At 50.7% G+C, this 14,866-nt stretch overlaps 1 non-coding gene across 1 annotated transcript; it reads left to right on the top strand.

Moving 5' to 3' along the window:
- Positions 1-14,632: 14,632 nt before the first annotated feature.
- Positions 14,633-14,705, top strand: TRNAK-UUU. Its single transcript has one exon. It is a non-coding gene; the product is annotated as a tRNA-Lys (tRNA).
- Positions 14,706-14,866: the final 161 nt, after the last annotated feature.

Genomic DNA, 14,866 nt, shown 5'->3' with positions numbered 1-14,866 from the left:
GAAGTGCTGCAAATTGTGGCTTTTTTATTTTATTTTATTTTTTTTTCACTTGGGGTGACAAAAACGCTGGATCTGGCCCTGCTCCAGGGAAGACAATTTGTTAAATCCCAGATGAGTGGGGTTCTATCAGTTCTCAGCCTGAGTCCTTAGGTCTTAATCCTGAGGCTATTGTCCCACCATGGGGCCATTTCCTGACTCTCTTTCCTAGGGAAGCACAATTTTCTTTGCACAGACACAGGAACAGCAAGATCTTTCTCTGTCCCTTGTGCAAAGCAGGGGGCCAAATTCCATGGAAGCAATGGACAAGCAGGGGGCCCTGGGCCCATCCAGCCCTGGCCGTGAGATGTTCCCTCCTCTCTTTCTTTATGCCCCTGTTGTTATTTCATGGATTGTCTGGGATTGGGGAAAAGCTGAGTTCACTCCAGGTGGAGGGTAAAAAGGACCCTCAAAGTCTTAGGACCCAACCCCTGCTACCAGGATCACTGAGGTGCTGGGAATCTGCATGGGAAAGGGACTGTGTGAATTGTCAAGGTGGGGAATGAATAACAATCTACAACTAGATCCACCTCATTAACCACTGACACAGGCTAATCCTGCTGCCGATAGAAGGGAAACTGGGAGTGATTCTTTGCTGTGCAACCATGGAAACAGTGACCCAATTGCACCGCAGTGAATGTGCTGGGGAAAGCTGGACTTCACAGGCAGGTGGAAATAGTGGATCCTAGAAATACCTGGAGTCCCCCACAGCACTTCTGCCACCAGGGTGAGATGTTGAGCTACTCACAGCGCCCCCCACCATCACCTAGCAGATCCTAGAAACACCTGGAGCTTCCCACAGCACTTCAGCCACCAGAGTCAGGTGCTGAGTGACTCACAGCGCCCCTCCCCTCCCATTACCTTCCAGCAGGAGGTGTCAGCACCCCGCACCCAATGCAGGGGAGAGGGCTGAGTGCATCTCTGCACCCTGAGTCCAGGGCACTCACTCTCTCTGCCCCACAGAGAGAGTATCTGGCCCTGCTGAAAAGTGACCCTAAGAACCAGCAGGCTCCAGGACCGCAGGTTTGGCTCTCAGAGCAGGGAATGTATCCCCCATGCTGCTGTTAGGCCACTGCATGCTCTGGAAATAGGACAGCTCTGAGTGTAAGTTGCAGCCCACCTCGGGGTAGAGCATGTGCTTTGCATGTATGAGGCCCCGGGTTCAATCCCCAGGTTCTTCTTTTCACCCTGCTGCTTTGCTCCTGCCCAGCTGCGATGTGGCCCAGCAATCTCCCTGCAGGAGTTTTAATCCTGCTGAGGGAGGGGCAAGTGCCAATTGAATGCAAGGTCTGGAGGGGTTTCTGCTCCTAAGTCATCTTGGTACATTTAAGATTCCCACCCGCTGTGCTGCTTGGGACAAGGGTAGATGAGAAGGGCGAATCCTCCAGCACTGGAGGGAAAGGTCCCATCTGCACAGACTGAGAGGCCAGGAAACAGAGCGGCAGTCAGTGCTCAGAGAGGAGAGAGGTCAGTGATTTACACCCAACAGGGAACACTGTCTTTTTGAGTATCACAGGGGTAGCTGTGTTAGTCTGGATCTGTAAAAAGCGACAAAGAGTCCTGTGGCACCTTATACACTAACAGACGTACAGGAGCATAAGCTTTTGTGGGTGAATCCCCACTTCGTCAGATGAATGGAGTGGGAATTCTGTGCCTGGCTAGCCAACTACAAAAGCAATTTCTCCTCCCTTGGTGTTTGCACCTCAGCTGCTAGAAGAGGGCCTCATGCTCCCTGATTGAACTAACCTCCTTATCTCTAGACTGATTCTTGCCTGCATATTTATACCTGTCACTGGAAATTCCCACTACATTCATCTGACGAAGTGGGGATTCACCCACGAAAGGTCATGCTGCAATATGTCTGTTACTCTGTAAGGTGACACAGGACTCTCTGTCTTTTTGAGGCGAGTGCAGCTGGCTTGGGATGGTGCTGACGATGGATAGAAAAAAGGCTGGAGTCAATGACTGATGAGACCACAGAAGGGGAAGGGGAATGGCAGCCCCACAGAAGGTCCTGGGTGCTCAAATGCCCCAGTTATTGCACCCTGGCCTGTCGTAGAGAGAGAAAAGACACCGAGGGACCCAGGCCCCCTACAGTGATCCCATGGACAGGAACCTGGCTGGGAGTGGGGTGAAGGTTCCCTGTGGGCAAAGGGGAGCTGAAATCCCTCGGTGTCCTGGAATTTAAGCAATGGAAGCTTCAAACCCTGCAGGGGTGTGGGCTGAGGTGCATCAGCAGAAGGTTGGGCTGGACAGGGGCGGCAGGTTTGTATAATTTTTGGTCATTCCCAGAATGGGACCAAGTCCTGCCCCACCCTACAGCTGTGTAAGGCTCTGGGGGGGGGGGTGTTTGGGTGTGGGAGGGAGAGGGATTGGGCTCTGGGAGAGAGTTTGGGTGCAGGGTCTGAGCTCAGTCAGGGGGTTGTGCTGCAGCAGGGTGTGTGGGGGGCAGGGTCTTGGAGAGAGTTTGGGTGCAGGTGTGGGGTCTGGGTTGGGGGTGCAGGAGAGGGTGAGGGGTGCAGCATTTACCTTGGGCATCTCCCGAAAGCAACCCGCACCCCCTTCTGGCAGCAGCCCCTAACCAGGAGGGCCGGGGGCATCTCTGAGCACGGCTGCCCGCAGACTCCACCCCTGCAGTTCCCATTGCCACAGTTCTCCAAGTTGGCTCTCAGGGCGGGGGCAGCACGTGGAGATCCCCCCACCCCCACCCCAGGGGCCGCAGGGACGTGCCAGCCGCTTCCGGGAGTGGTGTGCCACATGGAGCGAGGGTGGGCAGGAAACCGCCTTAGCCCCCTTGTGCTGGTGGTGGTGGTGGCAGGGGTCCTCGGGCTCTTTTAACTTGACCGGGGCAGCAGGCAGGACCAGGGGAACACTCCCAAGGGCCTAACGTTGCTTTGCACAACAATAAATCTTGGAACAGGACAGAAATGAAATGGCAGCGGAACCTAAGGAATTAAAAGCCTCCGGATTCTTGTGTGAGCACTGACTCCAAACGGAAACTGCAATTTGACTCGTTTTGTGTCTGCGACTGGTTTAAAATATCAAAGCAAAATTATTTCAGTGATTGTGACCCTAGGTTTGAGGAGGCTTTGGTCTTATTAAAATGTAACTAGCATGTTACACTTGTGTTTTTAAAGGTGGCTTCCCCATGCAATCCCAAGTTGTTCTTCCCACACCTGGGTGATGGGGGCAGCAGGGGATCTCCCCAATCTGGGGGAATCTCTCTGGGTCCAACTGTTAGTTCTCCATCCATTCTCCCCCTAATCACAGACACCCTTCCCCTCCCCATTATCGGTGTTTTGGAGCGACCCCTCCCTCCATTTATGGGATACAGACTCTGTGACAGATACTGGCTGGGGCTCCTCTCTGCACAGCCCCAGTGGGGAAGGAAAGAGACGGGGTGGGGCAGGGCAGGGAGGCGGGGGGAGAAGATGGGCAGGAGTCAAATGGGGCTAAACCAGAATCGAGGAGATTTTCTTCCTGTTAAAATGTCCTGGAGTCTCATCAATGAAAAGCCGCATCTTGAGATAGGTTTGATGCATCAGCCTTTCAATTACCAGGCAAAGGTGTGAACCCCAGAGACTGATCACTGCCGCTCCCCAGCTTTCTTTGAAAAGCACCGGCAGTGGTGCAACTGGTTGGTATAAAGGGGGGCTACTGCTGGGGTTATGAGTTCAAGCCTTGTCTGAAGTACTGGTTTTGGTTACCCATGTAGCTTCCCCAACTTGCTTTGCCCAATGCACAGGGAAAGTGCGCTGCTAGGGAAAGGAGATTGAGTTCTAACATGTGGCAGTGGGTGCACAGCTTGGAAACATCCACCCTGTGCTGCCATTAGCTCCAGTACATTATTCACTGGCAGGGAGAATTGGTGTATTTGCTCCTGTGAAAGCCGCCAGGACAGGTCTGTGGGCACCAGATCTCCCTGCTTTTTCCAGCACACCCCTGGCTCCTTCCCTGCCCCAGTCACTGCTGTAGGAGGATCCTATATGTACTGAGCCTAAACATTTCAGCAGGCCTTCTTAGCACAGTTAGCAGCATGTCACTCTCATAATTTGAAGGTCTCGGAGCTCAAGCCTCAGAGAAGGTGATGGTTCTGTTTCCTGCTTTGGATTTTCTAAAGGAATTCAGAGAAAAGAAAGTAGAGAAGAAGGTTTTTAGACACCCTCCCACCCATCACAACCAGAGGCTTTTCCAAGGCATTAACTTATCCTTCTCTGTGCAGTTTGTATTCTTCATAGAGCAAAATAAACCAAAAACATGCAAGTCTAAGCCTAATACAGTACAAAACTCAATACAGATAAAATCTCACCCTCAGAGATCTTTCAATAAGCTTCTTTTGCAGACTAGACTTATTTCATGTCTGGGCCCAATCTTTTCACCTGGAACAGTCCTTGTTCCAGCTCACGTGGTAGCTAGGGGATGTCTCATGACTCCAGCCACTTTTCTTCTGTTCCACCCCCTTATATAGCTTTGGTACAAGGCAGGAATTTTTTGTCTCTCTCCTGGGGAAGAGCCCCAGGTTTAAGATGGATTCCTGTACCAGGTGACATGGTCACATGTCCTGTGAGACCCCAAGCCTTCATTCTTCCTGGCCTGACTCACAGATGGTGCAGGACAGAGCCATCTCCAGTCAATTATCCTGGTTAATGGGAGCCATCAAGATTCCAAACCACTGCTAATGGCCCACACTTTGCATCATTACAACAGGACCTCAGAGTTATAGTTCATATTTCTAGTTTCAGATACAAGAATGATCGAGTGATACAAATAGGATGAACACACAGAATAGATAATAAGCTTTGTGATGATACTGTACAAGAGACTTTTGCATGAAGCATGTTCCAGTTACATTATATTCACAGGTTTCAGAGTAGCAGCCATGTTAGTCTGTTTCCGCAAAAAGAACAGGAGTACTTGTGGCACCTTAGAGACTAACAAATTTATTTCAGCATAAGCTTTCGTGGGCTACAGTTCACTTCTTTGGATGCCAGAAGTACTCCTATTATATTCACACTCATTAGCATATTTTCATAAAATCCTATGGAGTGCAAGGTCACAGCAGGGAAAGGGTTTTACTGCGGCACCTGGGGGCAGTTGAGTTTCATGTTCAGGCTGTGATATGAGTTCGTCCAGGTTTCTCGTAAGCACACAGGGACCTTCGCGGGTGATCTCGATACAGGAATTGTTAGCCAAAAGGGCCCGTTCTCCCCGGAGCTTACCCAATTACACCAAGGAGGCACGGAAGACCAGGAAGACAAGTACCATTAGCTTTATTGATCGATCAGCTGAGCGGGTGTCCTCGTCTCGGCTAATGCCCGAGAGAGTCACACCTTACATGGCCAGAGGGGCTTACCTTTATACCCCGAAACAAACAACCTTGTTGACGTCTTATTTGCGTTACTTGGCTGACCCTATAGGTCCTGTAAATGTATCTATAGGGAATATTGAAGTACATAGAATACATATATCAGTCAAAAAAGAACAAGATATGCATAACTGTCACAGATACATCCATCATGATAAGGGTGCAGCTGACGGATACATTTATCATTGTAAGGAAGACATAAGATATCTCCTTTGACCTCCTATCCTATCATACTAACTACTTTTGGCTTCATGCATGAGAAGATGACCCATTAGGCTAACTGCTTTTGGCCATAGGCATAAAAGGGACAGCTGCACATATGTTATGCCAAGCGTGGGCCTAGCTGATAAGCATGAACTAGTACAAACCAAGCATAAACTGATAATAGCTGACACAGGCTTTTCTCTCTGCTTGCATATCAAGGCCTTGATTTTACTTATGCTAAAGGCCTTGATTCTACTTATGCTAAGGGCCTAGTCTTGCTAACAGGCTTGTATTGGCCTATTTTTCTAACAGCTTTCCCCCCTTAAAGCATTTTAAGAGCTTAAACTTCCCCATTCCTCTGCTTCCCTTGGCCGATCCTCAGGCCGATATAAAGTCATTATTTGCTGATAGGTAACATGGGTAGCCAGTCGTCGGACTATAGCGACCAAGCAGGGGGTAAAGCAAGCAAAGGTTACAAGGGTAACTATAACAAGCATAAAAAGCAAAAAGCCCTTACGAAGCCATCCCATTTGTGGCAACCAGGATGTGAACCAGTCTGTGTCCCACCCACCCCAGGTTTGGACTGGGACGTGGGCGAGTTTTCTCATTTCTTTGGTCAACTGTTTCACTGTTTGCCCATTGTCATCTATTTGCAGGCAGCAATTAGACTCATTAAGTTTTGCACAGAGGCCGCCTTCCTCCGCCAGCAAGTAATCAAGAGCTATATGATGTTGGAGGATGGCATTTCGCATTTGGGTTGACTGATCTGCCAGCAGATCTAACGCTGCAGCTGTCTGGTTGGTTAATATTTCCAGGATAGCTTGCAGCCTGATAATGCGGTTCAGATTGTAAATCGGTTCCCTAGCTCCCGTGACAAGCTCGGTGGGATTCCAGGTGGCAGGCCCATAATGTTTGATGATCCGCTCTGGGGGCCACTCCTGAGCTCCCCAGGCCTGGGAACTTCCGGCAGTTAAAGTGGAGTCCACAAACCGCTTTTCCCTAACGAGATCATCATACACTCTAATGCCTAATGTGTTTCCCTGGTGCTGGGGCAGGAGAAAGAATAAGGGCCGAATATATCCCACATAACATATCCCCGACCAATTTGGCGGCAATCTGCGATAGGCATAAGAGCCACAGATCCAATAATGGCCCTTTAGGGCCCAAGTCCCCTTGGCAAAAGGGCCATCCCAAGTGTCGGGGTCCAAGGGTCGTTCATAGTATATGTGGTTGCCCGTTCCTAGGGGTCCTCCGAATGGCCCACCCATTACGGAGGACGGTACCCCATCAGAAGCACAGTATTCACATTTCCATGCACCAGCTCCCGCCTTCCATGCACACCTGCAACCGGATTTGGGTCTGTCGGTGTTAGACCAAAAGTGTCTGAAATGAGTTACCCGAGTTCCATTAGAGTGCTGCCATGCCCATTGATACCACCGTATTACATGCTTTTTGCTAGTGGTATTATCGCGTTGACAGGCTAGGAAGAGGGAATCAAAGAACCCATCTAGTCCCACTGCCTTACAACCATCACCGGTATGGTGTTGATAGGAACATCGTACCCAGCTGTTATTGGTTAATTTTACATGGGTATGGTTCCATCGCCCCCGGTATTTAGAGCAATCATAGGTGTGACAGCCAGGATGATGGTAGCAATCATATCCCCGGGATAGGGTCCAAAGACATTTACTTTCCCCCAAGTACCGGCCCCCGCGTCGTGTCCGATTAAGGCAAAAGATACCCATGCCAGCTGAATAGAGTCGCCAGGGGCTACTGTCTGTGGACCATAGCTCCGTGCCATTATGCACGATGCTGAGGTTACTCAGCAAGTATTTGGGCTGCACTGGCTGGGCTACCCAGGGCCATTCATCCAATTCCCCTGGGCCACCGCACACCCAGCAGTTAGTGAGGTTAAAGGAACTGGCAATTATTTCTCCTAACTGCAGAAACCTGTTTTCCCAACCATAAGAGCAAGCAAGGAAACAAAACAGAAACAGGAGGAACAACTTCATTGTTTCCTTCTTTTAAAGAGTCCCTTTAAGCCCTCCAGTCCTTGATACTCCCAGTTGGAATCTTCACCTGTGACACCCTGGGCGTCCGGAGCCGGGGTGAGCAGAGGGCCGTTGTCCTCTTCAGTAGAGGCGTCCTCTGGATCCGAGCTAACAAAGCGTTTAACGCGCGTGCAGTGCGTCCATTTGTCGCTTCCAAGAACCTTGACGGCAGCTTGGCTGATGAGCGAAACAGTATGTGGGCCTTCCCACCGTGCTGTAAGAGGATCACGCTTCCACTTCTTGATAAAGACCCGGTCACCGATCCGGAACGAATGCACAGGTCGATCCAAGGGAAGGGCCTGGAAGGGTGCTGCGTACCGGTGTAGCTGAAACAAGACAGATTGCAGCGCAGAGACCTGTTTCCACAAAGAGTCATTCCCTACCTCCCAGCTTACATTTTCCCGGAACCCGGGGATGAGTACTCGGGGAGGGAACCCGAAAACCAACTCAAAGGGTGAGAGTCTCAGACCCTTACGGGGGGCCCTTCGAATGCGAGTAAGCGCAAGCGGCAAGGCATCAGGCCACTTTAAACCAGACTCTATACAGAGCTTTGTTAAAGTATCCTTGAGAGTTCTATTCATTCTTTCTACCTGGCCTGAGCTTTGTGGCCTCCAAGGAGTATGCAGCTTCCACTGGATACCAAGGGCCTGTGCTACCTGTTGGACCACTTGGGAGATGAAATGACTTCCCCGATCTGACTCAATCACTTCAGGGAGGTGGTATCTGGGAAGTATTTCATGCAGCAGGGCCTTAGTAACTGCTCGAGCCTGACAGTGTCGGGTAGGGAAACACTCCACCCACCCGGTAAGCTGGTCAACAAAAACAAGCAAGTATTTGTAGCCTCGGCAAGGGGGTACTTCAGCGAAATCCACTTGCCACCTTTGAAAGGGGTAGGCAGCCCAGGGTCGGCCTCCCAGTGGAACAGGGGGGCCAGATCCCTTCTGGTTAGTGCGCTGACAAACAGAGCAATTATTGACAATTCTCTGGGCTTCTGTATGCATACCCACTGCTCTAAGGGATCGGGCAGCCAAGTCAACCATCGCTCCCGATCCTAAATGTCCCTCTTTATGCAGGGATTGAAGAATTTCCTGGAGCACCGGACGGGGTACGAATATTTCTCCCCCGGGTAGTTTCCACCACCCAGAGGGGGTTTGCCGGGCCCCTGCAGCTTGGGCGCAGGATACCTCCTCTGTCGTGTAACGGGGGACAGGAGTTTCGGCCTCAGTGTCCTGGACTAAAAGAAGCCACACAGTTCCCCTGCGTGCTGCCTCCTTCGCAGCCAGATCAGCCAAACGATTATACTTGCGCTGCTCTGCATCAGGAGCTTTCCCATGTGCACGGACATGGATTACGGCGACCCGCAGGGGAAGCATTAAGGCTTCAAGCAACAATTTGATAAGGGTCCCATGGGCAATTCTCTGGCCCGAGTCTGTAATGAAACCCCTTTCTTTCCACAAGGTCCCATGAGCATGTACTACCATGTACGCATAACAACTGTCAGTGTAGAGATTTATGGTCTTCCCAGCCCCCAATCGAAGAGCCTCGATGAGAGCTACTAGTTCTGCTGCTTGGGCGGATAGAGAGGAGCTGAGTTTAAAGGGATACACCACCTCTGTGTTTTTAACTATCACAGCAGCCCCTGTGTACCGCTTCCCATCTAGTACATAACTAGAACCATCGACATATGCCTCGAGATCAGGGCTGGGCCAGGGCAAATCCGAAAGATCGGGACGGGGTTTAGTCTCTTGCTGCAGGACTTCGACACAGTCATGGGTCGGATCAACAACACCATTGGGAGCCTGAGGGTCAGGCAGTAAGGTAGCTGGGTTGAGAGAACTGACTGTTTTAAAGGTGAGGTTTGGGGCTAGTAAGAGTCCCACCTCATATTTAGTATGCCGACTGGGGTTCAGATGTCTATCCCCCGCCCCTGTTCCCAGTATCTGGGGTACTCCGTGAGGCACCACAACCTCAGTGTCCCCTCCAAGGGTTAACTTTTCAGCTTCCTGTACGAGGAGAGCAGTTGCAGCAACAGCCCGCAAGCAGGCTGGCCACCCCCTGGCAACTGGATCTAAGACTCTGGAATAATAGCCGATGGGTCTCCAGGTCGGTCCTGACTTTTGACAGAGGACCCCAGACGCTACCCCGGCTCTTTCGTGGACATACAAAGTAAATGGTTTCCGTGGATCTGGGAGAGCCAGAGCAGGAGGCTGAATTAAAGCTCTTTTAAGCTCTTGAAATGCTTTCTCTTTGTCCTTAGTCCACTTCCAACGCAGCAGACCGTCTTTAGTAAGGGCTTCATATAGGGGTCTGGCTTTTCCCCCATAGTCAGGGATCCAGAGTCGGCAAAAGCCAGTCAGTCCCAGAAAAGCTCTTAATTCTCTGGGGTTTCGGGGCTGAGGGCTATCGAGAATAGCTTGGATTCTATCGTTACTTAAACTTCGACTCCCCTGACTAAGCCAATACCCTAGGAAAGTGACCTGCTGTTTAACCAGTTGTGCTTTTTCCTTAGAGGCTTTGTATCCCTGTGCCCCCAGGAAATTAAGAAGTTCTACAGTTTGTTCCTTACAAGTCTGCTCTGTCTCAGTACTTAAAAGTAAATCATCGCAGTACTGGACTACGTTGCACGCAGGGTGTCGAGCTAGGAAGGGAGCAAGGTCCCTCCGTAGCTGACTACCAAAAATTTCCGGTGCACAGGTAAGGCCCTGCGGAACAACAGTCCAAAGGTACTGGGCTTTGTAATGGGTGTCGGGATCTTCCCATTCAAAGGCAAACAGTTTTTGAGATTCCTGATCAAGGGGGATAGAAAAGAAAGCGTCTTTCAAATCTATTACTGAAAACCAACCATGGCTCTTTGGTATCTGTCCCAGGATCGTGTGGGGGTTTGGGACAACAGGATAAGGCGCCTCTATGAGCTTATTGACCTGCCTTAGATCCTGCACAAGCCGGTATTGTCCGTTGGGTTTAGGCACTCCCATTATCGGGGTGTTATACGGGGACGTGCCCTCCCTTAGCCACCCACATTGTACAAACTTTTGAATCAGAGGTTTTAACCCTATTTGAGTGGCCAACTTAAGGGGATACTGTCGGATGCGGACGGGGCAGCTCCCTTCCTTAAGGGTGATGTGTACCGGTGAGGCGTTTCTGGCACGGGCATGACCTCCCTCCTCGGCCCAAACTCTGGCATTAATGCCCGGCAGGCAAGCCTCGTTAACCCCTTGGGGTGCTAGGGCAGGTGTCACAGCAGCATTAAGTAGGGCCATCTGATAGTTGGAAACTTGTTGTTTTGGGAGCCTAACCTCCATAGTCCCATCAGTGAACGAGATCTCCGCCTGTAATTTGGTGAGGAGGTCTCGTCCTAGCAGCGCAATGGGACAGGAAGGGCTGCAAACGAATTGATGGGATATTTGGTGGTCCCCTACTTTCACTAAAAGGGGGAGGGTTTTCTTTAGTGTGATGTGTTGCCCCTCTATTCCCTGGACCGTGACACACCCGTGGGCTCTGGCTCGTGGTGCCGTGTCAAGGGGTAGTAAACTAAGAGTAGCCCCTGTATCAATAAGGGCTTTAACTGGGCGGCCCTCTATCTTAATTTTTACCGTGGGATCCAGACTGGCGGGTTGTGCTGCCAGGAGGGGCCGTTGGGTCCCCCGGCCTCCCTATAGTGTGGCCCCTTCCCCCGTGCTACCATAGAAAACAGGCACGGGTGAAGTTCTATCCTTGTGTCCCTCTCCCCTAACCTGTCGGTGGGGACATTCATTCCTCCAGTGTCCCTCCTCCTTACAGTAGGCACACTGATTCCGACCCAACCGGGAGCCCTTTCCCCTGCCTATTGAGCCTGAGCGTCCTTTTCCCTTGCCCCCCTTTTCCTCTCTCCCTTCTCTCAGAGCCATAGCCAGTACGCGAGCCCCTTTCCTTTGTTCCTTGTCATCCCTGCGATCATATACTTTCACTGCAATCCCCAGAAGCTCTTCTATGTTTTTGCCTGCGGCTCCATCTAGCTTCTGTAATTTTCTTCTGATATCCTCATAGGACTGTCCAATGAAAAGGGGGATTAATACCTGCTTTCCATTGGCGGTCTCTGGATCGAGGTCAGTATACCTCCTACAGGTGTCGCACAAGCGCTCATAAAAAGCGGCTGGATTCTCATTTTTTTCTTGTCTAACATTATACAACTTGGCCCAATTTGTGGTTTTCCGAATACAACGTTTCATTCCCTGAACCACTGCCGTAGCATAGTTATGGTGCAGTGTCAGGTCTTCAGGCTTTGTATGTCCCCACTCGGGTGGTGCAGTGGGGAGCTGTGCAACCAGATCCTCCTCCGCCACCCCCGATTCTCGTAGACACTTACGGGCTTGGGAGAAAACTAAGCGTCTCTCCTCTGCAGTAAGAAGGGTATTTAGGGCGACCCTCATATCCCCCCAGGTGGGCTTATGGGCTGTGACCAAGGTCTCAAAGACGGCAGTCAGCGGGGCAGGATTTTCCGTAAACGGGGGATACTGGTTTTTCCAGTTATATAGATCACTGGTGGTAAAGGGGACATATACCATAGTCAGGACACCAGCACCCCCCTCACCGCCAGGAAGCCTAGTCTCCCGTAAGGGGCACTGAAAAACTGGGCCAGCCTTACCCGGGGAGTCCCCGAAAGGGGCAACAAACGTGGAGCTTCCTGTCCCCTGCGCCTTGAGGCTTGCCCTATGATTCTGTTTAACTCGGTCTGCCACTGAGCTACTCTTATCAGAGTGCTCTGAAACACACAGCTCATCCCCTAGCTCTGTGGCCGGGTCTGTCCCTGCAGCTGCCTGTGTGTCGGGCAAGGGTTCTACCACTACGACCGGGGCTTCCGCCTTCGGGGGAGGGGAAGCAAGAGCTTGAGCCAGTGGAGCTGCTGCAGCTGCCAAGACCGGGAGACCAGGGTATACAGGGGGAGGAGGCATCGGGTCTGGGGCAGAAGGAAGCACAGCAGGCGGACGGGGGGTATCATAAGGGGGACAGGGCTTTTTAACAGGGGCGCGGGCTAATAAGACTCTGATAGCTTGTGCCCTGCATTCCCGTAGCCACGGGGGGGGATTGGCCACGAGATCCTGCCAAATATCTATATAGGGGTATTGATCCCAATGCCCATCCCGAGTGACAACGTTATGTGTAGCCTGCACTGTTTCCAGTTTGAGTGTTCCCCCTTCGGGCCACCCCACCCCAAACGTTGGCCATTCTAAGGTACAGAATTTTTCCAGATCATCTTTACACAGTACAATTCCATAATCTGCTTGGCGTCTAAACTCCAGCCAATTTTCTAACATACATCCTAGGGGTGTCCGGGTAGACAAGCTTTGTCCGGACCCCATTACACCTAGATATCAGCCTGGTCACGGGTTCGGCCAACTCCCCTTGCTTTCAAGATATTCCGGTCCCGGGGGAAATTCCCCTCGCGAAAGTCTTGGGGCGGCTAGAGTTGGCTTAAGTCCTAGACCAGGCTAGTACAACCGCGGTTTCCAAGTTGTCAGTACAATGTAAAACACAAGTATTGCTATCAAAAACAAACACAAGAGGGTAGTATTTACATTCCAATATTCATTCAGCACGGTCCACGAATCAGTGGAGTTAGTAAAGTTATACATTTGCCGTGCCTGAACCTAGGTACCTTAGTCAGAAAACTTTTACCCACACACCTTCCTATCTGTGGGTTCTTTTACCATTAGGGGCCCAATGTCCCAACCCTCACTCTTCGGGGGCGTTAATCCTCAAACCCAAGAGGTAAACGCACTTACCGCGCCCGGAGTGGCCGCGTCCGGCAGGTGGACTCCCCTCTTCTGGTACTGTCTTGCTTCCGTGTCGGCTGGAGTTCTCTGTGGAGGGGGCGTAGCCGTCCCGGCCGATTGCGGCGACCCGGAGCTCGAGCAAACCAATAGCTCAAGGTGGCCACTCTCCTAAGCCGTCCTCGGCCGCCGGTCAACGCCCCCAACAGGGAGAGAAGTCCCGGCGTGGAGTCGCCAGTTTGTTAGCCAAAAGGGCCCGTTCTCCCCGGAGCTTACCCAATTACACCAAGGAGGCACGGAAGACCAGGAAGACAAGTACCATTAGCTTTATTGATCGATCAGCTGAGCGGGTGTCCTCGTCTCGGCTAATGCCCGAGAGAGTCACACCTTACATGGCCAGAGGGGCTTACCTTTATACCCCGAAACAAACAACCTTGTTGACGTCTTATTTGCGTTACTTGGCTGACCCTATAGGTCCTGTAAATGTATCTATAGGGAATATTGAAGTACATAGAATACATATATCAGTCAAAAAAGAACAAGATATGCATAACTGTCACAGATACATCCATCATGATAAGGGTGCAGCTGCACGGATACATTTATCATTGTAAGGAAGACATAAGATATCTCCTTTGACCTCCTATCCTATCATACTAACTACTTTTGGCTTCATGCATGAGAAGATGACCCATTAGGCTAACTGCTTTTGGCCATAGGCATAAAAGGGACAGCTGCACATATGTTATGCCAAGCGTGGGCCTAGCTGATAAGCATGAACTAGTACAAACCAAGCATAAACTGATAATAGCTGACACAGGCTTTTCTCTCTGCTTGCATATCAAGGCCTTGATTTTACTTATGCTAAAGGCCTTGATTCTACTTATGCTAAGGGCCTAGTCTTGCTAACAGGCTTGTATTGGCCTATTTTTCTAACAGAATGGCCCCAACACGATAAAGTGATGGGAATTGCATTTTCCTTTTTTAGTTTTGTATTTCCAATGACATTTCTGTTTGTGATTTCGTTTTGCTTTGTATAACTGTGTTTTCTCCTGGATTTGATATTGAACTAAAAAAAGAAAAAGGCCTCAGGGCTCCGGATGGAGGAGCAGGCTGGGGCTAGGACTGCTAAGAGAGCGAGAGTAGCAGGTTTTCTGTATTGTTTCCTGCCCTCATTTTCATGACTAGTTTCTCTAATGCATGAAATTTGCCTTTTCTAAATGTGAGCCTGGCTAGCTCAGTTGGTAGAACATCAGACTTTTAATCTGACGGTCCAGGGTTCAAGTCCCTGGTCAGGTAAAAAGGGGATAGTTCCCCACAAAAAGAAAGAAGATGTCTCTCCAAGATGTTGTTTGACATCACCTTTTTTCCCCAGGACTTGGCGTTTCACTAGGAAGGGCCATGTACTGCCTGGGACTGAAGGGGCAACTTCCTCACATGCCCACTGGCCTCTCAGGCTG

This window comes from Mauremys mutica, unplaced genomic scaffold (assembly GCF_020497125.1).
Source record: "Mauremys mutica isolate MM-2020 ecotype Southern unplaced genomic scaffold, ASM2049712v1 Super-Scaffold_100355, whole genome shotgun sequence".
Classification (NCBI taxonomy): Eukaryota; Metazoa; Chordata; order Testudines; family Geoemydidae; genus Mauremys; species Mauremys mutica.
The sequence above is the reverse complement of the archived record's forward strand: the minus strand, read 5'-3'. Positions and strand labels throughout refer to the sequence as shown.